This window comes from Panthera uncia, chromosome D1 (genome assembly GCF_023721935.1).
Source record: "Panthera uncia isolate 11264 chromosome D1, Puncia_PCG_1.0, whole genome shotgun sequence".
NCBI classification, from domain to species: Eukaryota; Metazoa; Chordata; class Mammalia; order Carnivora; family Felidae; genus Panthera; species Panthera uncia.
In genome coordinates, this window is record NC_064808.1 from 86,524,238 (window position 1) to 86,551,668 (window position 27,431).

Sequence of the window (27,431 nt, forward strand, 5' to 3'; positions counted from 1 at the left end):
GATTCTACAGCAAGCCCGGCCTCTCCAGACCCCTTGCCTGGGTTAAATGGGGCTCCATTGAGAAAGTCAAGAAATGTGAATCCATGAATATTCACATATTCAGTAGAAAGTAAACCTAATGCATCCGCGGAGGACCAGACAAGTTATCCCACTGAGCTAGCTGGCTCACCTCCCTCCCCGGTACTCTTCGTGGCTGAGTTATATTTAATTGAAGGATAATTTCAAGGATAGAAAATAAGGTGTGATCTGGTGTCGCTCCAGCCAGTAACAATATTTGCTCTTCCACCTAGACCGAAGAGCTTGTCCCAGCGGCTGCCTCCGCGGTGTCAGGGGCTAGCAGAACACAGCCTTTTTGCCAGCCTCCCCAGCTTTGACCACACCCCCCAATTTAAGGAGGCAGCTCTATTAGAAACATTATGGTCTTTGCATCCTCTATAGCCACCGAGCGGAGGATTCCTGCAGGTAGTTGGAAAGAGACCACAGACATTGAGGGAAGCTTACTCAGGACCTTTTCCTCACCCAGTCTCTCCGGCCAAGTAGTAAGTGAAGTGTGAGTTTCTGCCTAAAACTTTGCTATTTTCCTTTTCCTTTTTTTTTTTTGTTTGTTTCAGTCTGTGGAATTAAACAGTAAATTGATGGGGGACTTTCAGGATACAAGTGGGGTTTCTTTTCCTCTGTTCACATGTTTCTATAGTTTCCATTCATAATTTTTCAAAAATACTTCCTAACCTTCTTAAAATAGTCTGAAATCAGTTCGTTTCACTCTTTCCCCTGCTTTATAAAAGCAAAATCATACACGTTTTAGATACTTGCAGATTACTTGTCAGAAACTCTGAATTTTCTTTGCATATTGGAGCGGTTCCAAAGAAATAAAGCTGTAGTTAAACATAGAAATTCCTTTTCCCCCCCCTTTCACTCTTAGCAAGCCTGTTGCTTTACTTTTTTTTTTTTTTTTTTTTTTAGCCTAGCAGCTTAATGAATTTCTGTGGAGAGGGAATTGCTACACGAATCTTTCAAGCCAAACTAGCCAGGTTTTTGTTTGTTTGTTTGTTTGTTTGTTGTTTTTGTTTTTTAGTGTTTTTCCCTGTTCTGTGACTCCACGTTCTTCCATATTCTACCTGTTTTGGGGGGCTGTGGCTGAGGCAGGGAGAGTCTCAAAGTCAGGGGGGGGCATTTCTTTTCTCCACCGCAGAGCTGAACGTCAGGGGCACTGCTATGGGCTATGGCTGTGGTTGGGGGTGTGGATGGCCATTCCCCTCCATTTGGGGATTTTATCCTGCAATGCCACTTCGTGGCTTCGGCTGTTAAAACATCCCTGTTACCCCTTTTAAAGTCACATTTTACGTGAATGAACTGTTGAAAAGACTAGGCATTCGCTTGTAGGTTCTCCTCATTGCCTTTTGGGGAAGATCTTTTTTCTCACCGTTTTTTCTCGGTCACTCCATACCATTGCAGTGCGACTGAGGAGACAGACCTATTTGCCACACAGCAGGAAATACAGATTCTAAAATGATAATTCTGGCAGTTCCATTTGATTTGTAACATGACTGGCATTTTGACTCTTTCATCAGTTGTGGTTCTGGATTGCATCGTCTCTTTTTTTTATCCTAAAAGAGGAAAACTTTCGCTCCTGCAGGCGAGGGCTATGCACGCGTGGAGGGTTGCTGCGTGGCCGCTGTTGCTGTTGAGATTCTTACTTACCTGTTGTTCCTGAATGGAGGGAAGGGAGAGCTAATGAGTTAATGTCTGCAAAGTGCTTTGAAGATGAAAAGCCCTTTTCATGTGTTCAGCATTGTAGTTATTAATATTAATATTTGAAGAAGCATGCTGCTTCTAATTGTAAATCAACAACTTCCATACTTGCCAACTCAGTAGTGAGAAAACAAACAGCCGAGGCAGCCACGCAGCCTCTTCCGTCCTGGTTCCGCTGCTGAGGACTGAGGATGAGGGAAGCAGAGGGTCTGATGAAAGTCTGATTACAGAGAGGGTATCTCTGCCTTTCAGGCTTCTGGCACCAAGGTGCTAGTTGGTAGAAGTGCTAGAAGGTCCAAGAGTAGAGCCTGGAAGAAGGCGGGTAAAAGGTGTAATCCTTCAACATCTGGCGATCTGTGACCTTGGCGAACTGGGTGAGAGCATGGACGCAGGCCAGTTGCCTGCCTCAGATTATAATGAAGTTCAAAGGCTGAGTAGGCTCATAACTGGAACCAGCGCTGGATTTGGAGTCAAGAAAGCGGATATGCATTTGGGTCCTAGTAGAGATGGGCTTGGTACCTGGGAACAAGGTATTTAACCTGACTGTGCCTTGTTTTCTTCATCCTTAAAATGTGAATAATGATTTGTGCCCCACCTACTCCACAAAGATGGGCGACTAGAAGTGAACAGCGTAAAGAAAAATGCCAATCATGTTGAGAGGCAGTCTAACAAATTGGGTGTGTGGGTGCAGGTCCCTAGGGGAGGGTGGGGAGGGACTGACAAATACATGTTAGGGACACAAATAATTGGCACTGACAGTCCTCTCTTTGATTACACACGGAGCCTCAAGGTAGAACCGAATTTCTCCCCGACAATTCGAATTTGGCCGTCCTTCCTGATTTTATTTATTGAGGAAGGGATCTGCTTTCCACAGCAACTCTCCTTTTCTGATTACCCATTTAAAATTCCCATCTAAGCATCAAGTGGCAGAAGGAAGGGTTACACCCCAGAAGTTGGTATATCGGTACCCCTTCCCCCTTTCTCCCATTTCTTCCTTTCGATATGGAAATGTAAAAGTATTTAGTATTAGAGCAAACTAAATGTGGTATGCAGCAATTTAGTGGCCCGTGAGGCAAGCTGGGTGAGTCTTCAATCCTGGGGAAACTTAGGAAAATAACTTGTTTTATGCCTTTCATCTCCTTTGCCCCTGCTCTACCGAAAATGTAGCTTTAGGGAACTCAACCATTTATTTATTTATTTATTTATTTATTTATTAAAGTTTCTTTCTTTATTTTGAGAGAGAGAGAGAGAGAGAGAAGAGAGAGCACAAGTGGGGGAGGGGCAGAGAGAGAAGGAGAGAGAGAGAGAGAGAGGGAGAGAGAATCCCAAGCAGACTCCATGCTGTCAGCACAGAGCCTGATTTGGGGCTCAAACTCAGGACCGGTGAGATCGTGATCTGAGGCGAAACCCAAGAGTCAGCCGCTTAACTGGCTGAACCACCCAGGCGCCCCAGGGAAGTCAACTTTTTCATCTTGGTGATACTCTGGGTATCATACCTGGTTTCCTCCAATTCACCAGAGGAAGGATAATAATTCCTAATATTTATTGAGCACTTGGTATGCTCCAGGACCCTTGCTGAGTGCTTTGCACAGACCACTTCATTTAATCTACAGGGAAGTATTTGAGGTGGGCACTTTTGTTATTCCCATTTAACAGATGAAGGTACTGAGGCTTGGTAATATGACAAGTGTAGAAGAGGGACCTGATTAGAACCAAGGGGATGTGAGTCCAGACCTTGGGGCTGGCACTGTATCTCGCAGGAACCTTAGTAGCTCTGAGATACTTACATGAGTTCGGGCTGGATTTTTCTGCTCAGACTGATGTTTTGGTTTTACATGGGAGAATTCTGTGGATTAGGCTTCTTTTCCAAAGGGGGATCTGCCGCTCAACTATTTGTTGTTAGAGAGTAATACTGACTCTGAAGGAAAGCTACAAGGTCCAGTTGATCAGATCAGCAAATCTCTCCTTCAGTCTCTCTCATGACAAATATTGATCGAATTTCTATGCTGTGTCCAGCCTTGTGTTGGGTGATGTGACAGATGCAGAAGGAACAATAATGGAAGTTTTGTTCATAAAGTCAACATAAGTTATTTCAGGAGACAAGATCTTACCTGAAAAGGGGTTGAAAGTAAAAGACAATATAAGTGTTAAGCGATGTGACCCAGTCTGAGTGTTTTCGGACTTCAGATGGCAAGAATTGGTGTCTAACACAGGGATAGAAAGACATTTCTTTTCTTTTCTTTTCCTTTCTTTTCTTTTCTTTTCTTTTCTTTTCTTTTCTTTTCTTTTCTTTTATGTTTATATATTTTTGAGACAGAGAGAAACAGAGCATGAGCAGGGCAGGGGACAGAGAGAGAGGGAGACACAGAATCCGAAGCAGGCTCCAGGCTCTGAGCGGTCAGCACAGAGCCTGACGCGGGGCTCAAACTCAGGAGCCCTGAGCTAAAGTTGGATGCTTAACCGACTGAGCCACCCAGGCGCCCTGGGGAAAGACATTTCTGATCAATTTTGTTTCTCAAAGAAAAAGAATACATTTGATATTCTACCTGGTCAAGGGCTGCTGCTGTCTCAGGAACTCAGAAGAGAATGTTTAGGTAGTACTAACTAGAATGAAAACCAAGAAGCAACCTTTTAGTGAAAATGTCAAGAAAATATTCTCGAAGGGGGAAATAAAGTCTCTAAATTTCCAAGCCACCGGGAAAAGTCAAAAACCCCAGAATTTCAGCCTTTTTTGCATTTCGAATTTTTTTTAACTTTTCATTTCGAAATAATCTCAGATGCATCAGAATTGCAAAACACAGATCGAAGAGTTTCCGACAGATGTTAAGTCCTTGGAAATTGTGAAAAATATAACGCAAATGACGACGTAATCGTCTTTGTAGTGCCCCCAGCCGTCTTTAGTCCAGAGGGATTCCTGTCAATGGGGAGACCACAGCGATGCCCATTTCTTGACATTAGAGGATAACTCAAACCACAGCTTCTCAGGAAAGGCAAGAAGCCTTGTCATATGTGGCCATCATGTGACATGTGGCTTGAGAGGCACTGACAGTGCTGAGTTCCACGTTCCCCTGGCCAGGCTCTTATTGTAGCGAGGATAAAAATCAAACTTCTCATCAGCCTGCGCCACAGACGTCTTCTTGCCCGTTCCTCGGTGGGCTCTGTCTCCTGAACACCTGCCTTGTTAGGATTACTCATGAATTTAACCAAGTTTGTCCAGACGCTGGCGTGCTACTCAAAGCGAGGTCTTCGGAGAGCTGCTGCCTGGGCATCAGGTGGGATCTCGTTAGAAATGCAGATGGTCAGGCTGTACCTCAGACCTGCTGACTGGGGCTTAGCATTGTAACGCAATTCCCAGGTGATTCCTATGCAAATCAGTTGGGGAAACGTGCTCCCCCCACCCCTGGCAAAAAAAAAAAACAAAAAAAAAACGCCAAACACAACAAAATCGAAAACAACGAACAAACAAAAATTCTGGCAATATTCTCCGTAGAAGCTTACAACTTCCGTAGGTGTATATCTAGTTGCTAATGGGTTACTCCACCAAAGACCGACATTTATGTCAAAAAGATGTTGGTTTCGCTCAAGATGCGACAGTATTTCCCCATTTGTGCCCTGGAATCTTCCAATGAGTTTGTTCCTCAGTGCCAGAAAGATGCTTACTTCTTGGTTTTATGCATAACAATGGTACAAACAGACTACCATTCAACAGCAATGGTGGCTCTTTGCTGCAGTGAAATTCTTAACTAATGCTTATGGAAGGGAATCTTTTGCTGATTATTTAAATGCAAGTCCCTTAGAAAAAGAGACAGGGATTTAGGCCATCTGGGTTCCACCTATGGTACCTGAATGAATAGCCACCTTGGGCAGTAAGAATAATAATGTATAAAAACCACTATGACTTAATTAGTGAATGCTTACTAATGCCAGTCACTGTGACAAGAGAGCAATACATAATAACCACTATTTGTTGACCGCTTTATCATGCGTAAAGCATTCTGCTGAGCACTTTTATTTTATAGAACCCTCCTCAATAATCCTGAAAAGGTTGGTATTATCATCTCCATTTTACAGTTGAGGAAACTAAGACTTTGTGAGATTAAGAGACTTGCCCATGGCCATTGGCTCAGTAAGGAGCTACAGGTTAACTCACCGTCTGCAACTCCTGAGCTCTTTATCACTGATAAACACGTCACCTCTCTGAAGTCAGTTTATTCCAATAAAAAATGGCAGATTCGGTGAATTTGTTTTCCAACTCCAAAACTGACTGAATTTGCAAAATCCCTCTTCGTGTAAGAATGGCAGCAAGCCGTTCAAGATTCTACTGAGAAATTGGAACCTTACAATTTGGGCAATAAAACAACCGAAACTCCACCATGAAAATCACAATCAGACATAGTCCAAGGAGCTGCTTGCTGGATTTGAGAGCTCTCAGGCAGCTGGTGTCCTTTAGTACAGTTGGAAAAGGACATTCTCAATATCCATCCTGTCCCCTTTTCATTGTTCTCTGAGTGTCTACCTCTGTGTGTGATGTCTCTCAGTTTTGTTGAGCACTTCTTAAGAGCCAGAACCGTATCTGAAGTCTAGATTTATATCCAACATGCGCCACGCGTGTAAGTTGACAAGTAATTTAAACTTCTAGGCTCTTTGAGGATTCCTTTGGCAGCATCCGTTGGGTTAGAGTTGACGTTTTAGTCTTTCGGGCCTTCTTCAGATTCATCTTGGCCAAGAATCTCATACGTATATCATGACCTCTGCTCCATCTGTCATTGTGAAGCACAGAGTACTTCCTGTCTTTTCTCCAGCTTACTGTTTTGTGTTTCTAGTCTCTTAGTAAAAAAACCATTTTAATTTATCGACTCAGTGATTATTTGCTGAATTTCATGGCGCATCCATGTAGCATTTGAAGAATAGCACTTGGAGACCAGGCTGTGAGCACTTTTACTGTAAACCAGTGTATTGAATGTTACCTTCAGCCTTCCAGGAAATGTTTCCACGCGAAGCCTGGTTGACTACCAAAAGGAGAGCATTAGGTTTTGCAAAGTTTCAGAGACGAGGATTGACATTGTGGTCATCAAATTCCTCTCATTTAGGAGCGGGTGGGTTTTAATGTACTCCCTTGATGTTTACAAGAAGGGACTCCATTCTGCCCACTGTTCATCATGCCATGCCAGCAGTTGACAGGGAGGGACTCGTGTCCACACAGAGGAAACATTAAATAGTCTACGAGGCACTCCTTATTTCCGAATTGCTATGGTGCAGCAGACCAAAGCAGTCTTTTACTCTCTCTCTTTTTCAGGACATATGAAGGAGTTAACTCGTTGAGGAAGGGCAAAACACTGTCCTCATGTGATAGTCCGATACCATGAGTAACAGCACATAAATCAGACCACTGCCTTTATGGGTCAGGGCTGGCTACTTAATGTTTATTTATTTTTGAGACAGAGGGAGACAGAGCGTGAGTGGGGGAGGGGCAGAGAGCAAGGGAGGCACAGAATCGGGAACAGGCTCCAGGCTCTGAGCTGTCAGCACAGAGCCCGATGTGGGGTTCAAACCCATGAACCGTGAGATCATGACCTGAGCCGAAGTTGGATGCTTAACCGGCTGAGCCACCCAGGCGCCCCAGGGCTGGCTACCTAAAATAAGAAGGAATGTTTACTACTGGAATGTTGAGAAACCTAGTCAAGAAAACGAAGTTCTTATGGATTTAGGAACAAGGAGGAGAAACCGTCTCCAATCCTTCAAACTATTTTTTTTCCTCCTTATTGCAACCACAAAGTTTCCTTGGGAAACTATCTGAATATGCTTAGATTGACGTTCTTGCCAGAATTGAACTTGGTAGCTTTTGTTACACTGCCAGATGAAAGGAGAGATCCACTAAAATGATTTGAAAAATGCCAATGAATTACTCATGAGAGTTGGAGAGAAAATGATACAGGAGAATAGATAAAAGTTGTCAATCTGGTGCATTCATTAGTTTAGGGGAAAATATGATCCTGCTCGTGGTTAACATTAAAGAAGTCTCAGCTTAGGGTTGCATATGGATGCATATGACCACAAGTGATAACTCTTTTTTTTTTTTTTTGCCCTAGATCTCTCTTCCATTCTCTTGGATATACTCAGGCCCTGAGACCTACTGTTGCACATTCTAATTCTATTTCATGGAAAGGTTCTTCCATTCAGTCAATAAATGTGTTGCATGTCTACTATGTGACATATAAAAAGATAGTCCTTACTCTTAACCAACTCAGGATTCAGGAACAGAAACAGATATGCATACAGGAAGTACTCTGAACCAAATACCAAATAGCAAAGTAGGCAGGTTGTTATGGTGAGTCCTGTGGAGGAGGGTGGAGAATGCCCATCTAACTGCTTAGGAGGTTGGGGGAAAGCTTCCTGAAAGAAGTAATGCTCAGTCTGAGTCTTTAAAAACAGATTTTTCATGGCATTCCGAAAGAAGAAACTCAAACTCTATTCATTGGAGATTCATGGTGTTGCCTTGATAATATAGAGGACAATGTCTTTAGTTTGGCAAAGGTTCTGTCATTTTTCTTTGAATGCATAATCCTTTTAGAGGTCAAATTCTTTTTCTCCTGCATTCTAGACCAAAAGGGTGTTTTTTTTTTAATACGAATTAATGAGAATCCTAAATTGTTGATATTAGGAGAAATCCTTATTGCAAATCTATGTAAATTTTGCATAGCAACTTATCCACATTATCCACATGTCACGGCTTTATTCCACAGTTGAATTGTCCACCTGTAATCTTTACATTGAGGATACACAGTAGCCATGACTCCTGACCCATGAAGGTAATAGGGAGACTAGGGGGTAATGTCAGATGGAAAACACAATGCCTTTGTCAGTGGCTGTAAAATTTTGGCTTCTCTGTTATGGAAGGCAGTTTGTACGCATTCTTTGTCCCAACACTACCACTTATAGATATTTAATGAGAAGAGAAAACATTTTGGGAACTTTTATAATCACATGGAATTCGGGACAAATTAATTATACAGTAATAAGCGGCTCGTTAAGAAAAGAATAAGGCACCCATATAATAGAATACTTGACAACCATAATCTTTGGAATGTAGAGTTCTATTTCTTGACAAAGAAGAATATTCATAGCATTATGTCAGATGTCAGTGAAAGAAGCAGATAGCAAAATGGCATGCAGAGAATTATATCACGACGGTAAAATTATGATCATACGTATACGTTATACCTACATTTGTAAAGGCACGTTAAAAAAATACCCAGGGGAACATTGAATAGAGGGTTAGTATGATGACCTCTAGATGGTGGGATTTGGGATGATTTTGGCATTCATCTTCGACATTTCTGTATTTTTAGTGTAATTTTTTTTTCAATAAGCACGTATCCCGTTGCCCAAAGCAATCATTTTCAAAAGAAAAAAATGTTTAAGTATAGTTTATTGGGTTAGTTCCCTTCAAGGCATAATCTCTCCTTGAAAAGCACGTAACACCAAAAGGAAAACACTAAGTGATGTCACAGTGCTCCACTAGAAACGCAGCCAAGCAGGGGCAGAGTTGATGTGAACTGGGTTCAGCCTTCACGCAGACCTGGTCTCTTTGGGATTTCCTACTGCTGTGGGCTGGCCTGGTGCACCCCTCTCACTCCCCAGCCTCTCTGTCCTCTAGGCATCACCCACACCCTGCCCCAAAGGGATATGGGTGAAAGGCAGTGTCAGCCTGCAGGGCTGGCCCTGTCACTGGGCTTGCGGAGGGTGGAAAGCTCCAGAAGCAGTCAGTAGCATGCTTTACGAAGAACAGAGCTCTCCCCAGAGTCCCGCAGAAAACTGTTCAAAATCCATTATCAGACTGAGATACACCCACATAAACCAAATGGCTATCCTTTTTTTTTTTTTTTGTCCTCCGTAGAGACTGAGCATTTTTCTCTGGAAACTTCTGGGCTAGTGAGGAGAGAGAAGCCCAGGAGAAGGTGGCTGAAGACCCAGGGTCAGAGCTCAGCCTGACCAGTTTACAGGGTTACCTGCGTCTTCCTCCTTATCTGTAAAACAGGGCTTAAGTCAGTTAAAGGGCTAGTACAAGCTTTCTAATCTGCGTGTCCGTCTCCTACCAGCAGTGGCACGGGGGCCAGGGGGATGTACTGAAGGGTGGACAAAATCCTTGCGCTTCTGTGAGAAGGTGATGTTAGCGGCCCACGCTTAGGGATGGGGTCATGCAACAAACCTGATGATTTCAAGCGGATCTTCATCCAGATCTGCAATCTATTCAGCTTCTCTGAGTTGAAAATCCAATGTACATCTGATCTGCGTTATAGTTTCGGCCTTGTGAGAGCAATTCATTCTTTCATTCGCCAATTCAACAATGACAACAACAAAAACGAATTCTCTGATGCCCCTTAGTCCGTCTTCGATTCTGGAGACACAAAGGTGAAAAAGCATAGTGCCTACCTTCAAACAGCTCCGAGTTTAGGGCGAGAGGCAAATGGAAACAGATGTTTATAAAATGGTGTGTTACGCCCAGTGATGGCGGGGAACACAGAGAAAGGGGGACACCCCTGGCTGCGGTGAAGGGTGGTGCAGGAAGGGTTCCTGGCAGCCAGAACTTCTTGAGATGAGCCTTAAAGCCAGAGGAGAAGCGGGTTGATAGCTGGGGAGCAGGAGGGCAGAAGGGCATTTCTATCAGATGTGATCATAGGACAAACGGGGGGAAGTGAGAACTGGCACCAGGAGCTTATGGGAACAGCAGAGATTCCATCTTGGGGGAGCAGAGGTACAGTGGTGTGTGGGGGCCATGAGGCCCGAGAGGTTGGGAGCGCCGCTCGTGGAAGCCAGGGCAGTGTCCTGAGGATAAAGCCACTTCAGACCCATTTATCCGCTGCTCTGAAGTAGCTGGTCCCCTTCAAGAAAAATGAACACAGGGGCGCCTGGGTGGCTCAGTCGGTTAAGTGTCCGATTTCGGCTCAGGTCATGATCTTGAGGTTGGTGAGTTCGAGCCCTGCATCGGGCTCTGTGCTGACAGCTCAGGGCCTGGAGCCTGCTTTGGATTCTGTGTGTCCCTCTCGCTCCCTGCCCCTCCCCCCCTCACACTCTGTCTCACTCTCTCTCAAAAATAAATAAACATCAAAAAAAGAAAGAAAGAAAAATGAACTCAGGTCTTCAAAAGTCTGTTCTCAACTGTTCACATTGTTTCTACATTCTGACAGGCCCATGGCTGCTTCTAGGCTGGGTAGTAAATCTTAAGTCACACAGTTGTTTTGTATTTAGGTAATAAACGTTTATAATGCCAAGACCAAAAAAAAAAAAAAAAAAAAGTTGGGCCCAGCGGTTTTTAATGTTACGGGGGGGGGAATTTTTTTTGGACAAAAAATCAAAAAAAAAAAAAAAAAAAAAGTATCACGCAGACACTCCTCTTTCTTTTTCTGAAAGGGTTTATGTCCTAAGCAGCTGTTCTGTGTCACAATCTACAAGTGGAAAAAGGGTGAGTTCTTTTTTTCTTTCTCCAAAAAATAATACAGCAGTAATCCATTTCTGTCCCGGAGTTGTTTCCTGAGATGAGGGCCCTCGAGTGCCCTGGCAACTCCCTCTTTTCAGCTTCCTCCCTGGGTGAAGGGCTTTTCCCCAAGGGAAGTGTCATTCATATAACGTAGCTGCAGGAACACAATCCCGCACAGAATGCACCATATGTGGGGCTGTAGGTTTCCTCCCTCACGTCAATTGGAAAGAGAACACATATTTCCACTGAACCTTTCCCCAGGCTATGTTGCTGCGAGGGGTGTTGTCCGGCTGGCCTTCAGGACAAGGCTGCCACTTCCAAAAATCCTTTTTCTTACAAATAGGTAAAGAAAATGGGAATTCAGAAGAGTAAAGGTCTTTCTGCTGCTTGTGGGAGTATAGGGGTGACTCATAGGGCCGTGGGGTCACACATCACACTGTGCAATCTTCCACGATTTCCCACTCCCCACACCCAGAAGAACTGACTACTTTTCTTTTTCTTCCATATTGTTGGTAAACTACTCATCACATGATATTATAGCCATAGGTAAGTCTGTCTTCTCTACTGCCTGAAGATAGAGGCTGTCTTTCTCAGCTTTATTCTGAGTCGGAGAGAATGTGAGGTCCATGATGAGATCGGAGGTCTTTGTTTGCCCGTGGGTCCCAAATGCCCAGAAGAATGTCTATCTAGCACATAGCAGGCACATAGTAGCTATTTGCTGAATGAATAAACAAGTTCCTAGCAAAGGAAGTCTTCATTGTGCTTGTTGAATGAATGGTGGAGGTCCGTGATATCTCAGGGGATCTGCGAGACTTTTTTTTGGAGGACCCTGGAGGGCTGAATGGCTGGCACAAACGGTGACCCCATACCTAGACATTCCCCAAAGGTATAGGTTGCCCTGCAGGGCTGGAGGGATGGCCAGCTTTTCCCTAGGGAATCTGACCATGGTTAATCCATTCGAGGTATGACATACTCCATATTGTTAACTTGTAAATCTCATCTGGGAGTAGATCAAAAGTGGGGATGAATAGACTGATGACGTTTCATTGGGACCTTTGCACCTGATTTCAATGTTAAAAGTAAGGGATGTTTCAGTAGGAAGGGAACAATGAGCTCATTGAGATTATCTTCAGAACGTATGGTCAGGACCTGGCCATGTTGAGCTATGTTGTATGGACCTTATTTCATGGTCAGTGCCCAGCGCGCTCTGATACATAGCAGCTGCTCATTATTCTGAGGAATGAGCACTGAATAGGTGACCACTGATAACAGATATTAACAATGTCCTTGGACTAGTACACTTGGATCTTTTTCTGTTCTTCAATGTCACCACCGGGCATTCTTCTGGGGGCCATCTTGCTGCAGTGGAGATCAACCCCCTAAAAACAAGGGAACAAAATTTTGATTAATGTAGCCTAACTACCTGTAGTTGTTTAATTTTTTTTAATTAATATTATCTCTCCTGAATTTTTTTTTTTTTTTTTTTTTTTTTTTTTTGGAGAAAATGCATCGTAAGAGAAGTAAAGTTTTAGTTAAAAGCAAATAAGCAAAGTCCTGGGGTAAGTTATGTCTTTAGAAGGTTTCTAGCTTACGAATCTCAACCATATGATATTAGTTGCTCTGTGATTTAGCCCTTCGTGGGTATAATTTTCTATTGTTGAGCCCATTTACCTATTATCGTTTAAATACATTTCATATGAAGGAAGACCTGCTCACTGGCTGTCACCTGAATGAAGACGGTGAACCAACACCACAAACTGAACATAGGACAGGTAGTACTCTATTTTTCTTGAAATGTGCCAGTGGCTTTACATATTAGCAGGAGTAAAGGAAAAGACAAAGATGAACTGGAAAGCAGTGGAGTTGAAGCTAAAATGTCATTTGTTAAACAATGGGAATTTGGCCTTCAGATGATGTGCCTAGGAACTTCATCTTGTGTACATCATTCAAGAAAGACTTTTTTAAAGTATATAATGTTGAGTTTATGAAAGTATGTGAACTAATGCACTCTAGAAAGCATTGAGATCAACAGAAATATTTGATACATAAATGATTTTCCTGATGACCGACAGCCAGCTGGAAAATCCCTTCAGCCAGAACATTCCTCAAGCGTTCTTGACATCCAGATTTTCAATGTAGATAACAGCTCTGGACAAGAATTATTTAAAAGCATTTCTCCTCCCCCCCCCCCCCCCCCGCCCCAGATGAATAATGTTCAATCCCTGCTATGTGGCAGACCTAGTTGGGAAGGTGATATATGGATGGGGCTGTTACCAAAAATGACACTAAGACCTGGTGCTTGCCCAGAAACCCTACAAGAGGGTCTTTTTGTAGATGCTGTGACTGCTTCTTGTCTACAGCTCACGGAAGCTATCCCTGCTGCCTTGTGGTCAAGAGGGGTCCCGGTCTGGGGCCTGCTCATTCTCTGCGTGCGAGGGGTCCATGTACTTTATCTTTCTGAATTTTAGTTTCCTTCTCTGTAGCATGAAGAGGTGAACTCTATGGTTCCTTGGGAGACATCCCATTGTAAGATTCGAACCCGCTGTGGTTCTAGCACACACGTTGGTGCTTCAGTGAAGACTTTCTCCCATGCAGGTGCTGAAAGCCTGAGGATGAGCTACTTTGTGGATTCCACAGCCAGTGGCCCTGCCCCTTATTCAGCAGTGCGTCCTGCGGTGGCGGTAAGTGGACCCCTCCCTGCTCTTCCTTTGCCCACCTGCCTCTCCTGTCTTCCCCTTCCTTCCTGCATCCTAACCCCTCCTGGACAGAGAAGCCGGGGACCCACCCCCAAAGTTGGAATCAGCCTTGAATCTTTTGGAGGAGCTAAAGTGTGAGATTATCTGTCTTTTTCTCAGCATATAAAATAAAAATCCAAGACTGATGGACTTGCTTACAAAGGTTTTATTTTAAAAAATATGTTTGTGTTTCAGAGAATGTAACTCAACCATGATTAATGGTGAAAGCCAGGTGATTTTTCATTACTCGGTTCATTTGGTGAAGATTTTTCACATATCGATAGAGCTAAATAACCCAAGCCATCTAATCACAGAATTTAAAACTAGGGAATGTGATAGTAACTTTATAGGAAAATGTCATGTATCTCAGAATAAGAGAGGTAAAAGGAACTTTAAAATAGGACCGGATAAAATTTCTTTCCCTTAGGGAAGAAGACCAACCCAAGCTATGTGGTCATCAGTAGAATGTTTAGATGAGTTTCTTTTTTTTATTTAAAAAAACTTTTTAACGTTTATTTATTTTTGAGAGAAAGAGACAGAACATGAGGGGGAGAAGGACAGAGAGAGAAAGAGACAGAATTGGAAGCAGGCTCCAGGCTCTGAGCTGTCAGCACAGAGTCCAACGTGGGGCTCGAACTCATGAAGTAAACCGTGAGATCATGACCTGGGCTGAAGTCGGACACTCAACCGACTGAGCCACCCAGGCACCCCTAGATGAATTTCTTATAAATGTATTGTGAGAGCAATCCCATAATGCTATCATTGATCCATCCCAATGTTCAATGAATCTTTAATATTAGCTGATGTATTATTAACTATTCCTTCCTAATTGTGTATGTTTTCATGCAAAGACAGCCAACAGAAATGTTGAACTCTTTTCACTTCCTCTGGAAATGGACAGATAAGGTTACTGTTAATTCTTTGCACTACATTTATGGGTCTAAAGAGACACCAATAGACCAGAGCTCTTTTCTGACTCCAGTCCTAGACTGTCCTGTGTGTGGTTCTGCAGAATTTTTAACACTGGTAACCTGAAGTTAACCATGGCCTCTCGTTGTAATTGTCTATTGAAAGATGTGATGTACTTGAAAATGATTCTCTGTGTCACTGAAAAAAATAAGTGCTCAAAAGCTGTTCTGTGTTCAAGGAGTGATTATCACATTTCTCTTTCCTGGCTATTCTGAAACACCTGTTTTGGTGTTTTGTTTTGTTTTCTGTTTTAAATGGCTTCGGTTTTCATAGAAACACCATTCACTTTTCTAAAAAATTAGAATCAGGAAAAAGTTTAGAGTATAATGACCACCGGAAATTTGTTTAGAAACACGCACTCACACAACAAGTCCAGACCAGTGGTCTCTCAGTTCTGCCTCGTAGGAGTTGCCAAGAGCCTTAACTTGCAGGTCACATAAGGGGCTGGAAAAATCTCTGGGGGAGGGGTCCTCTTGTTTCTCACACAGAGGTTATCATCTGAGGTTGGCACAAATTACACTAACTTATTCTTAAAGATGATATTGTAGAGATTTGTTAAAAGAGATAAAGCATGCTGGGGTTGCAGGGCAAAATATATCATTGGCTTTGGAAGAAGAGATTTAAACACCAGCCTATGTTAACTCTCTTTAGCGGTCCTGTAACCAAATGAAACAAGATGAATAACTTCTCTTAAAAAGCAGTGCCATGCAAATTTTGTATTTGTTTTATTATGTTTTTGACACCAAAATGCATTTTTATGTTAAGGATTCAAACTACAGGTATAAGAGTAAATTTTCCTTGACAGGGTATCTGGAAATTGTATGAAATTAGAAAACCAAAACCCAACTCTGGGTACATGTTTTCAACGAACGACCCCACCCCCAACTGCATACACTGGCTAGTTTTAATGCATTTTAAGTGGTTTCCACTGGTTTCAAAACAAAGAACGCATTTACCCCCAGCCCCAACAGCCATATCTGAAAAGCATTATCAGCATGTGGGATCCTTTTCGCTGTGAATTTCAGAATTGCTTGGGCAAAAGCAGAAGGTTGCATAAGAGAACTGCTAAGTTACTGCCCTAGCACTTTCACGCATAACTTCTCTCTGGGCCTTAGTTTCTCCATCACTTGGACTAGTTAGGCAACCTTTCAGAACCATCTAGCAAGCAGAGAAGTCCTGAAACTCCTTTGCGTATACTCTCCCTAATACAAACGAATGAATAAACAAACAAATAACATCGCTCAGTACAAACTCAGGTTCAATAAACCAGCTCCTAACAGATGACCCCCAACCTTAGCCTGCGTTATAAGAAACAGTTGAAGAATCTGTAAATTGCCTGCAGACTATAGCCTTGGGGCACTGGCATTAGCGACACTAACAGATCTCACACCCTCGATCCCAATCTAAGATTTCGTGAAGGAGTGAGCACAGATTCATTAACTTTCCCAGACAAGAACGTCAAAGCCACAGGCGCCCAGGTCTAGTCAGTTCTGTTGGAGCCTCTCTGTCTACAGGTCAACCAAAGGTACTTAATCCAATAATCCATATCCTCCTGCCTGGTGCTCTCGGCTCCAATTTGGTTTGGCTGGGCCACCAAGAAAAGAAACTCTGTCTCAGGTATGGGAAGCTGAGGGTGGAAGGAAAACTGTAGAGAAGTGAGTTTTTAATAGGGCTGCTTTAGCCGCACCCCCCCCCCCCCCCCCCCCCCCCCCCGCCCCGGGACTATTTGGTGATATTTTTATTTTTAAAATTTTTAAAAATGTTTTTATTTATTTTTGAGAGACAGAGAGACAGACAGAGCATGAGCTGGGAAGGGGTTAGACAGAGAGCAAGACACAGAATCCGAAGCAGGCTCCAGGCTCTGAGCTGTCAGCACAGAGCCCGACACGGGGGCTCGAACTCAAAACTTCGAGATCGTGACCTGAGCTGAAGTCAGATGCTTAACTGACTGAGCCACCCAGGTGCCCTGATTCGGTGATGTTTTTAACTGTCAGAACTTGGTGGGGGCATCCCCTGGCATTTAGGGCGTAGAGGACAGCGATGCAGCTAGCCAGCCCCACAATCCACAGTGCAGTCTCCCACGACCAAGAATTATTCAGTCCCAAATGTCAGTAGTGCTGAGGTTGAGAGGCCCTGCTTGCAGCCGCCCCAGGATCAAGTTTGAAGGGAGGATGGTGTTATGTGTACAGGTTGGTCTGAGCAGGTCTTTGCCACTTGTAAACGATTGCTCTAGAAAAGGAAATCTCAGAAAAGGAAAACAAGTGAGGATATATTCGTGTTATGAGGGCTTCTGCTTAACATGCTGTTTTAACTGTTCGATCTAGAGTCGGCTTCGATCTAAATCGATATACGAATACTTTCCAGTCCCCGAAGCCTGCTAATTCTGATTCATTATTCATAAATGAGAGGTAGCATTAGCATTATTTGATCATGCCCTGTACCAGAAGAAGGCTTACAATAATCACAGCAACAGTTAGAAACTTCATGTCACGGTCAGGGAATAATCATTTTGGGGGGAACTCACAATATCTGCCTCAGGGTCCCTTTGTCCAAACCAGGATACATGCTTTCCTCCTTGTAAGGTCAGTCCTTCAGGAGACCATGGTAACGAATGAGGTGATGTCATACCCGGGGGATAGAGCGGCAGCGCTTTTGGGAGTTGTCTGGCCATTGTGTGGGAGGGGGTGACGTTTTTCAGGTACGAATATGGGTTGTGTGTCAGGGACCCTTTCATCCAAGGGGAGGAAGCGCTCCTTCCTGTTATGCTACCTCAGCAAGCCTATGGTGAGCCCTGGAAGTCCCCAGCAGTGCTGGTCCCTTTATCCTCTCCTGCGTCATCCTCTCAGGCCACCAGGGCTGCAGAGCTGGGGGAGGGCAGGAATGGGAGGGATGAGTTGCTCCTGGTTTTGACCAAACATGTCACAGTCTTTGGCCACCTTGAAAGCGAGGAGGATGTGTGGAGGAGGTCCACCGGGATTAATGACCCCTGGGCCATGCAAACTTTAGGAAGCACCTTGAACTATTCAGAGGAAAGGAACAGTCCTGCCCACTCAGCTCCTGTCAGAGCTCAGGCCTTTGGGGATAGAGCAATCTGCTGGGGCGAGAGTGGCTTCCCGGAGGGCCAGATCCCCCAGGAAAACCCAGTACCCAAGAGGTTGGTCTAAGATGCCAGAATTTCCTAGGCTAAGGCTCTGGGTTTGGGGAACATCCCATGCAGCCCGAGGTGGGGTAATTGCATTAAAAACTTGGCATTCTTTTACTCTTTCTGGATCCAATGTTCTCTTACTAATATGGCAACTATATTTCCTGAGTGAAAAGAAGTGTTTCAGAAACTGCCCAGCAAAAGACTTTAGACTCGTGACTTTATTATTTTTTAATGTTTATTTATTTATTTTGAGGGAAAGAGTGCACCAGCAAGGGAGGGGCAAAGAGAGAGGATGCCAAGCAGGCTCCGCACTGTCAGCCTGGAGCCCAACTCAGGGCTCCACCTCATGAACCGTGAGATCATGACCTGACCCCAAATCAAGAGACAGACGCTCTGCCGACTGAGCCATCCAGGCGCCCCCGACTTGTGACTTTATGATATGAGTGGTATGAATGCAATCATACCTACTGGACACTTAGTTGCTATAACTGTGTAGAATAACATGGTATGAAGCCAGGGGTATGTCAGAGACAGGATCACTGAATGGACTGATGGACATATGCCAGAGTCTGGGTCGAATATCAGCTTTCTAAGGGACAGAGGAAGGCTGCCAGCCACTGGCTGGTTTTAGGCATTGGCCTCTGTCCTTCCTGGGCTTTTCCAGAGGAACTTTCGGCGCTGGCCAGCCTTCTTGAGTCTCTATGGAGATGCCTGCAAACGGGAGTGGCATGGCCATGGGGCTCAGCTAAGCACATTGCAAAGATGAGCTCCACACCGTGCCCTCGGACACAGCTGCCGGGCACAGAGACTTCTGAGGCTGAATCTTTGCCAATCACTTCGTGGCATGAGTGACTCCCTTTTGTACACGTTCTTTCTTCCTTTCATCATTGATTGATTGATGGATTTTTTTTTTTTTTTCGCCACGTAACTCTATTTCTACCTTCTGACACTTGGTGAGGCAGAAGGGTGACCCCACTCCCCTTGTTCCCGCCTCTTTTACAGGAGCCTCAGACAGAGCCTTCAGTCCTGGGCCAGGCAGCTGTGGAATGCAGCCCAGCCAATTATAATGGAAAGCACTTCAAGGAGTCAGAGAGATCTGGGTTCAATTCTGGTCTGTTACTCCTTGGCCATGTGACCTTGGACAAGTTACTTAACCTCTCTGTGCTTCAGCGTCCTCTTCTCTTTAAAAGGCAGAGCATAACTTGCCATGTGAGGCCATCATGATCATTACACGAGAAAATGCGTGTCCAGAGCCTCCCACAAAGATGACCTCAGCTAAGCCTCTCTCCCTTATGCCTTTCTCTGGACTTTTCGATTGTGTTGGATGGAAGCATGGAGGGAGGAGTGGAGATGATTCCACTTATTGTCCGTGCAAGGGTGTTGCCACAACAAGATGGGGCTTCTGGGGTAAAGATGGAGACACTCTTATTGAGTAAACTCCTTGCTTCATCACTCCCCTGCCCTAGAAACAGCTCCCTTGCCACCAGATCAAAGTTCTCTTGTAATGGGCTGGTGGTTTACAACCCCATTGTGTAAACAGACCTGGTTCTCTTATCTTGAGTAATTGCAGTTTAATTGGGCCTCCTTGGGAAGCAATTCCCTTCTTAGTCAGGGCTGTTCGCACACTCTTCACCTCCACCCTACAGGCCTCAGGATTCCAGCCTTTGAGTGGTCATCAGGGAGTCTGTGCTGTCCCTGCCCTTCTTGGGAAGGGCGCGCGCTTGTCACTGACTGTGGAGCCCAGCACCGACGCCCTTTCCTTCTCTCTGCAAATCCCGGAGGACAATGGATGAAGCATTTTGGGATTAGAGAAAACGTGCGAAAGAAATTTGGAATATAAATGGATACTTAGGGCCGGTCAGAAAAATGGAAGGAAAGACCGATAATGTCTGTATTTTCCAGCATCTGAAAAAGTGGGGCTTTTCTAAGGTCCCGGGTTCAGTGGGTACAATCTTGAGGAGTTCAGAGCCAGGACACGGCCGAGAGGCCATCTCCCAATATCAGGAAATTAAGATCCTGAGAGATTAAAAGAGGTGCCTGAGTTTACAGAGCTGGCGAGAGACTGGCGTGTGACCTAGATCTCCTGACTCGGGGCTAAGGACATTCTTTACTGCGGAATTCATCTTAATCACTGTTTAGATGTGTGGTAGTGTAAAAGAACTTCTAATAGACTCTCATTCCTGCATCTCTATGCCTAATGAATGAGGAAGTGGGTCTTCCCCGAGTTAGGGAAAAAAAGAAAACAAACCCAAAACCCCAGCTTGTAGCGGACCACTGGGCACATTGGAATTACTGCCCCGTCTTTCGGCCAAGGCGAGAGTTTTCTATCCACCACCCAGCGTCTCCTAACGAGGCTCTGAGTCACCACACCTGCTCTCCCTGCACCGTGGGATGCCTGGGGCTGTCACCTCCGGAGCCACTGGGAGCCTGGGGCTGTCCCCTCTGGAGCCACTGGGAGTCTGCAGGCTTCACGTCGAGGGAGTAGAAGCCGACCAGTAACCCGTGTCTCACCGCTGGTCTTTCGGCAGGAAAGCGTCCAGTCCAGGCGCTCGGACTAGTGGCAAGGTTCAGAGGCCCTGGACCCTCAGCTATGTGACTAAGTGCTCGCTGTGGGTGGAGGGGGCGGTGGTCTCAGGCTGCCATGAGCAGGGCCGGTCACATCTCGGGGCAGCCTCAGCCACAGTCCCCGGAGGAGTTCTATGGGACTGTCTCACGTTTCTCCCTCAGAAACCTGCCGTGGGTCAGGCCTGCCCTTTCACCCAGCCCCAAGCCCAGCGCTCTTATTGTTTTAAAAAGAATTTCCTGGCCTTGAGTCTAAAATTAAACTGCCCTTTGAGAGTTTCCTATTTTGTCTGTTCCCGCCTCTCCTGTGGCGGCACCACCCTCCCCTCCCTCCTCCTCGAGAGTAGGCTGAGGAAAGCTAAATGGACGCGAAGGAGTATTTCTGTCTGCGTCCTTCCCTCTGCCTCTCAAGGGAGCAGGACACATGTGCCCTCCCGAAGCAGGTCTGCCCCAGCGTCCTGAAGGCCGGACGCCGTCTGCCCAGAACACCCCCCTTGGCTTCTTGTGGAAAGAGCTTCTCCATGACCCGCTGGACAGTGAGTGAAAGAAGACACTGGCTTGTCTGGCATCTTCTGAGGCGGAGGAGGAGGCCCAGACCTGATTAAAAGCTGCAGGGTTCAGCAGCCCCCCCCCCCCCCCCCCCCCCCCCCGCTTTGGAAAGGCACCTGCACGCAGTGATGCAATGGGTTGAGAGGGTCTAAGCTGAGGATTCATCTCTTGGTCACACAGCCTTTCCTGAGTATCTACTGTGCCAGAGCCCCTAGAGCTATTCCACAGGCAGGCACTTCCTCCGCCTCCCTGTTCTCTACTGAAAAATGGGGGACGTGGGGTCAAAGCAGTATTTGAGCATGGCTTTAGGAAAGAATGAGGACAACACTATGAAGGCTTTCGGAAATTTAGGGGGGACGTCGTATGCCATGAATCCAAACTATGACTACAAGCAACATTTGGCTCTACAGGCTTCTCTACTCATGGGGCCGGTTGGTCACAGGTCAGGAGAAAGGATGAGGACAGGGTGGCAGAAGGCGAGAGCAGAGTTGGAAAGGAGGCCGGAGGTCAGTGGGGCTAGCCTCCTTAGGAAACAAAAGCTAAAGAGGTTAAGTGACAGGCTGGAGGTTACACAGCTCCTCAGGAGCAGAGCGGGACTTGAATCCAGGCTTCCTGGTTCCCAGGCTTCAGTCTGCCTACTAGAGCGCATGAACATCTGTGACACGCCTAGAAAAATACAGTTATCTCCGCAGAAGCAGACATCCAGGGCTCACTTAGCTTCGCTTCTGGGCGTAAAATGTCTTTTGTTGTTTTAATTTATTTTTGTAAACAGCAGCATCTAGAAATAGTTCTTGGGTCTCATATGCTCGTGGCCTCATACTAAGGCTAACGCCTAGGATTCAGAAGTTGATCCAAGAAAAGACAGGTTTGCTTCCACAGAGATCGTGTGCTGAGCCCACATACTGAAGAGAAAGGAGGGAATTAGTAGGCAAACACTAGGACATTCAAGGTTGCTTGGCTAACGACAGAAATAGACTTGAAGAATGGATCACACATACTCTTCTTCTTCTTTTTTTTTTTTTTTAATGTTTATTATTTTTGAGAGAGACAGAGACCAAGGGGGGGGGGGGGGGGGGGGTTGGTCGCAGAGAGTCAGAGGCACACAGAATCAGAAGCAGGCTCCAGGCTTTGAGCTGTCAGCACAGAGCCCGACGCCGGGCTCGAACTCACAGACCGTGAGATCATGACCTGAGCTGAAGTCGGCCGCCCAACCAACTGAGCCACCCAGGCGCCCCGCACATACCCTTCGAAACATGAGAACTCCATATGTTTGTGATTTCGTGTTGTAAAAGTATTCCCCTATTCCCTCTTTTCCAATTTTGGGGGGCAGGGAGAAGGCAGACAACAGGCAAAAGCTGTGAGGTCTGGCAGGGTTGGGTGGGGAAGGGCGAGGAGGCGGTTGTGAAGAAAAAGCAGCAGGGAGATGTGGGCGGGGGAAGACAGAGGCCTCAGACTCTGAAACTTTGAGAGGTGGAGCTAAGCAGAGGTCATAGAGTACATGAGACCTTGACCGGAGGGCTAATGGAGGTGGTCAGCTGCTGTGCTGGCCATTAGAGCTGGCTCACCACCGTCAGAGTAGAGCAGGGAGAGCGTGTGTCCATCGTCGTGGTAGTTTCTGCGTTTCCTGGTTTTTGTTTTATCTGTTTGCAGTATCATAAAGGTGAAGCATGTAGGCTTGGCTATGTCCTCTGACAGCCCCCGAGAGGCCAGGGAGGAGTGCTGTTCCCCAGGCAGCTCGTCACCATGTGTGTGGTAGAGCAGGGCAAAATGTGTGCTTTCCCTGAGATGCCTGGGGGAGGGGCCCCAATCCTTCCAAGGCTGTGTGGCTGCCATCTTTCTCTCGGTGGCCACCAGCCAACCGCCCTTGGTCCTGAAGCTCTGCCCTTGGCTTCCACCACTCTGTACACTTTCTTGATTTTCTTCCTCTGTCTTCAACAGGCCCTTCTTTGCTGTTTTTTCCCCTTTCATGTCTCGCAAAACTATAGGCAATTTTACAGACCCATTTTTGATCTCTTTTCTGTTTTGTCTGAACAGCCATTTTTCTTGACTCTGTCCTCTCACTGGGCGTTCCACACCTCCAGAGCTAACTGTGCCTTTTCTTGTCCTCTCCTATCCTGCGTTCACCTTTGGGACCCCCCGCCCCACCAAGCTGTTCTGCCATCACTCCATCTAAACACAGCTAAGGGTGAAATTCTCTTCCTCTCTCCTTACTTATGTACTTAAACTCACGTTTTGCACTATTATATTATAAAAGCAAGCATTCTGAGCCTTATCTGGGATTTTCCCTTTTTCTTCATCTCCTATCAGAAAATCATGTTGATTCTCCCTTTGAAACATGCTTACGTTTCTTGTTTCCTCTTCGCCTCTGCCCTCGCGACCCTGATCTAACTCTGCCCTTGTACCTGGACCCCTGCTCAGCACCAGAAATAGCGGGACACCAGCGATGCACTCAGGTGGGGGACAAAACGTAAGGGGTGCCCCAGTGCTCAGTCATCAAGCTAAATGAGATCCTAATGCAATATTTTCTTTTGTTTACAATTTTTTTTGAGGCTGATATATTTTGAGAAACAGAGAGAGCGAGCGATGGAGGGGCAGAGAGAGAGGGAGAGAGAGAATCCCATGCAGGCTCTGCACTATCAGCACAGAGCCCGATGCGGGGCCCGAACTCACAAACAGTGAGATCATGGCCTGAGCAGAAACCGAGAGCCGGATGCTTAACCCACTGAGCCCCCCACGTGCACCTTAATGCAATATTTTCAAAAATCAAAATTAATGCAAAAATTAGTATAAAAAATAAAAACTTTAACCAGAGTTAGGATTAGTAGTGCTGCTTTTTTTCTTTCGGCCTGAGTCTCCAGTAGGGTTCCGTGAGGTACTCTCGTGCCTGTGTCAGCTTCTTCACCTTCTCCTGCCCAACCCATCCTACCTGGCATAGTCAAATGAGTCTTCTAGAACATATTGATGCACATGTCACTACCTCTAATGCAACCTCCGAAGCCTTTCTCCGGGAGCCAGATTCCTGTCTGGTATTTATGGCCCTCAACAATGTGATCTTACCCTGTCCCACCAGCTTTACTTTTTACTAATTACCCTCCATGGCAAGCGTCCACGTTGTTCAAGAGCACACTCTTCCCACATGCTTATCACCACCGAACAACACGGTCTTTATCTCTCTAGATCACCTCTCTGAATCTTTCTTATTCTTCCTTAAACAGATTATATGTTCCTATTCACCTTAAGGTAGTGTGATCGTCTTTTTTTTTTGCTCTCTAGGCCCTCCACCAAGTGTTCTAGGCTAAATCTTACTCAACCTTTCAGTTACCTTAATTTGCTTCCTCCAGGAAGTATTGCCTGCTGCCACTCCCCTCCCCCTGCACATTGGTACTTAACCCTGTCATATCTCCTTGCTGTAATTTCCTGTTTACTTGTCTGTATGCTCATGAGGGTGAAGTTCATTTCTTGTTCATACTGTGCTCTTAGCATCTAACATAAAACTTGGCATAGACCAGGTGCATGGTATAAATTTGCCCCATAAATGCATATTGTCATAATTTGTCAAGTACCTAGCCCAGGACAACAGTTCCCCTTCTTCAGAAATCTGTACAAGAGCCAGTAAGCTTCATGTTGGGCAGGTAGAAGCAAAGACAGTCTGAAACCAAATAGAACTGGGTGTGAATTCTATATTTATTATTTTATTAGCTGTGCGGCCTTTGGACATTTACTTATTCTCTAAATGCCTCAGTTTGTTCTTCTGTAAAATGGGGATACAAATACTCATCTTGCGTGATTGTGGTAAGGATTCGACGTGACCATTTCTGCACTATGTTTAGCACACCAACTGGCATAGGGCAGGTGTGTGATGTGCGTTAGTTCCTTTCGATAATTGCCCGTGGGATGAATAAGCAAGGACCCGTCAGATGGTTTTCTTCAAACTGTGACAGGGGCTGCAAATGGCGCTTGCGTCTCATGAGTTCAACCTCCAGTTGCAGCCAGGAAAGGAAGGTGTCAGCAAAGAGACTCAAACTCATTTTGGGTGGCGCTTTTTTAAGGCGATGAGGTGGGGGCTGGGCAGCCCAGATTTCTGACCTGTTAATAACCTGCTTCTTTCTCCTCAACTAAGACAGTTTCATAATGAATTGGAACTAGCTATGTGGTTCTTTTGAGTAAAAACGTCATTTTCATACTCTGTGAAATAGGTATGAAGTCAGTTTGTGAAATGTCTAATAAACAAGCAGGTGTCTAGATAACGAGAATCATGGTGCTTCCAGGAGCATCTGTTAGTAAAGATGTTTGTGGTTCACGGTAGGCTTGTTGCGTTATGTCCTCCTAATTCTTAAAAATAGGGTCCTCTGGTTCCACTGAGGGCAGCTCAAGAGGAAATAACGTCTTAAAAATAGATTTCCATTTATAAAATAATGGATGAATTATCCCTGACAACAAAGAGCCTGGTTTCGGGCAGGAGGGATTCCTAAAAAACAAGAAACAAAAAACAAAAGCCAACCGCATAAGTTCATGGTTGTTAATCAGAGGCTGGGAGTTGACTCACCACACCGCTACATTGTTGTCATTGCCCGGGTCTGGAACCTCATTGCTTTATCCCTAACCCACTAAGTACTCCTTCTGCCTTCCATCTCTCTCCTGCACTTTGCATCTAGATCATTTTCCTTCAGCACTTCTTGGCACTGTATATCTTGCCATCAGTGGCCTTTCCTTAGCAGAGAAAGTCTAAACTTTTAAACCTGAAAAATGTGTCTCTATCCTATTTGCTATTGCATCAAAAAGAATAAAATATTTAGGAATAGATTTAACCAAGGAGGTGAAACACCTGTACTCTGAAAACTGTAAGGCATTGATGGAAGACTTTGAAGATGACAAAAACAAATGAAAAGACACACAATGCTCATGGATTGGAAGAATTAATATTGTTAAAATGTCCATATTACCCAAAGCAATCTAGAGATTCAATGTAATCCCTATAAAAATACCAATAGCATTTTTCATATAACTATAACAAATTCTCCTAAAATTTGTGTGAAACAACAAAAGACCTTGAATAGGCAAAGCAATACTGAGAAAGAACAAAGCTGGAGGTATCATAATCCCAGATTTCGAGATACACTACAAAAATGTAGTAACCAAAACCATATGGTACTGGCACAGTACTGAAAAATAGACATATAGATGAATGGAAGGAGGTAAAGAAACCAGAAATAAACCCACACTTACATGGTCGATTAATCTACAACAAAAGAGGAAAAAATATCCAATGGGGGAAAGAGAGTCTCTTCCACAAATGGTGCTGGGAAAACTGGACAGTGACATGCAAAACAATGAAACTGGACGTTCTTACATCACACACAAAAATAAACTCAAAATGTATTAAAAACCCAAATGTGAGACACAAAACCATTAAATTCCTAGAAGAAAACATAAGCAATAATTTCTTTGACATAGCCTTTAGCAACATTTTCTAGATGTGTTTCCTCAGGCAAGGGAAACAAAAGCAATGATAAATTTTGGGGTCTACACTAAAATGAAAAGCTTTTGCACAGTGAAGGAAACCATCAACAAAACAAAAAGACAACCCATCCAACGGGAAAAGATATTTGCAAATGGTACATCCGATAAGGGCTTAATATCCTAAATAATAAAGAACTTATACAACTCAACACCAAAAAAACAAAGTGCAAATAATCCAGATTCTTCTGGGAAGAAGACATGAACAGACACTTGTTTAGAGAAGACATACAAATGGCCAACAGACTCATAAAAGGATGCTCAATATCACTAATCTTCAGGGAAATGCAAATCAAAACCACGATGAGATATCACCTCACACCTAAAACACAAGCGACCACAAGCATGGGCAGGGATGTGGAGAAAAAGGAGTTCTCATGCACTTTGGCAGGAATGCAAACTGTGTTACATAATCACTGGGTAAGACGGTATGGAGTTTCGTCCAAAAAAATTAAAAATAGAATTACCATACGATTCAATGATTCTGCTACTGGGTATTTATTTACTTAAAGAAAATAAAAACCATAATTTGAAAAGATACATGCACCCCTATGTTTATAGAAGCATTATTTACAGTAGTCAAGATATGGAAGCAACACCGAGTGTTCATGGACAGATGAATGGACAAAGAAGATATGAGACACACACACACACACACACACACACACACACACAGGAATATTGCTTAGCCATAAAAAAAAGAATGAAATCTTGTCTTCTGTGA

General features: G+C 44.7%; 1 long non-coding RNA gene across 1 annotated transcript in view; it reads left to right on the forward strand.

Moving 5' to 3' along the window:
• The first annotated feature begins 448 nt into the window (after positions 1–448).
• LOC125939039 (uncharacterized) overlaps positions 449–27,431 on the forward strand; it is a 31,794-nt gene continuing 4,811 nt past the window's right edge. The window contains exons 1-2 of the long non-coding RNA XR_007462912.1: positions 449–539; positions 13,826–13,911. This is a non-coding gene — a long non-coding RNA (uncharacterized LOC125939039). The remainder of the gene's footprint in view (positions 540–13,825; positions 13,912–27,431) is intronic.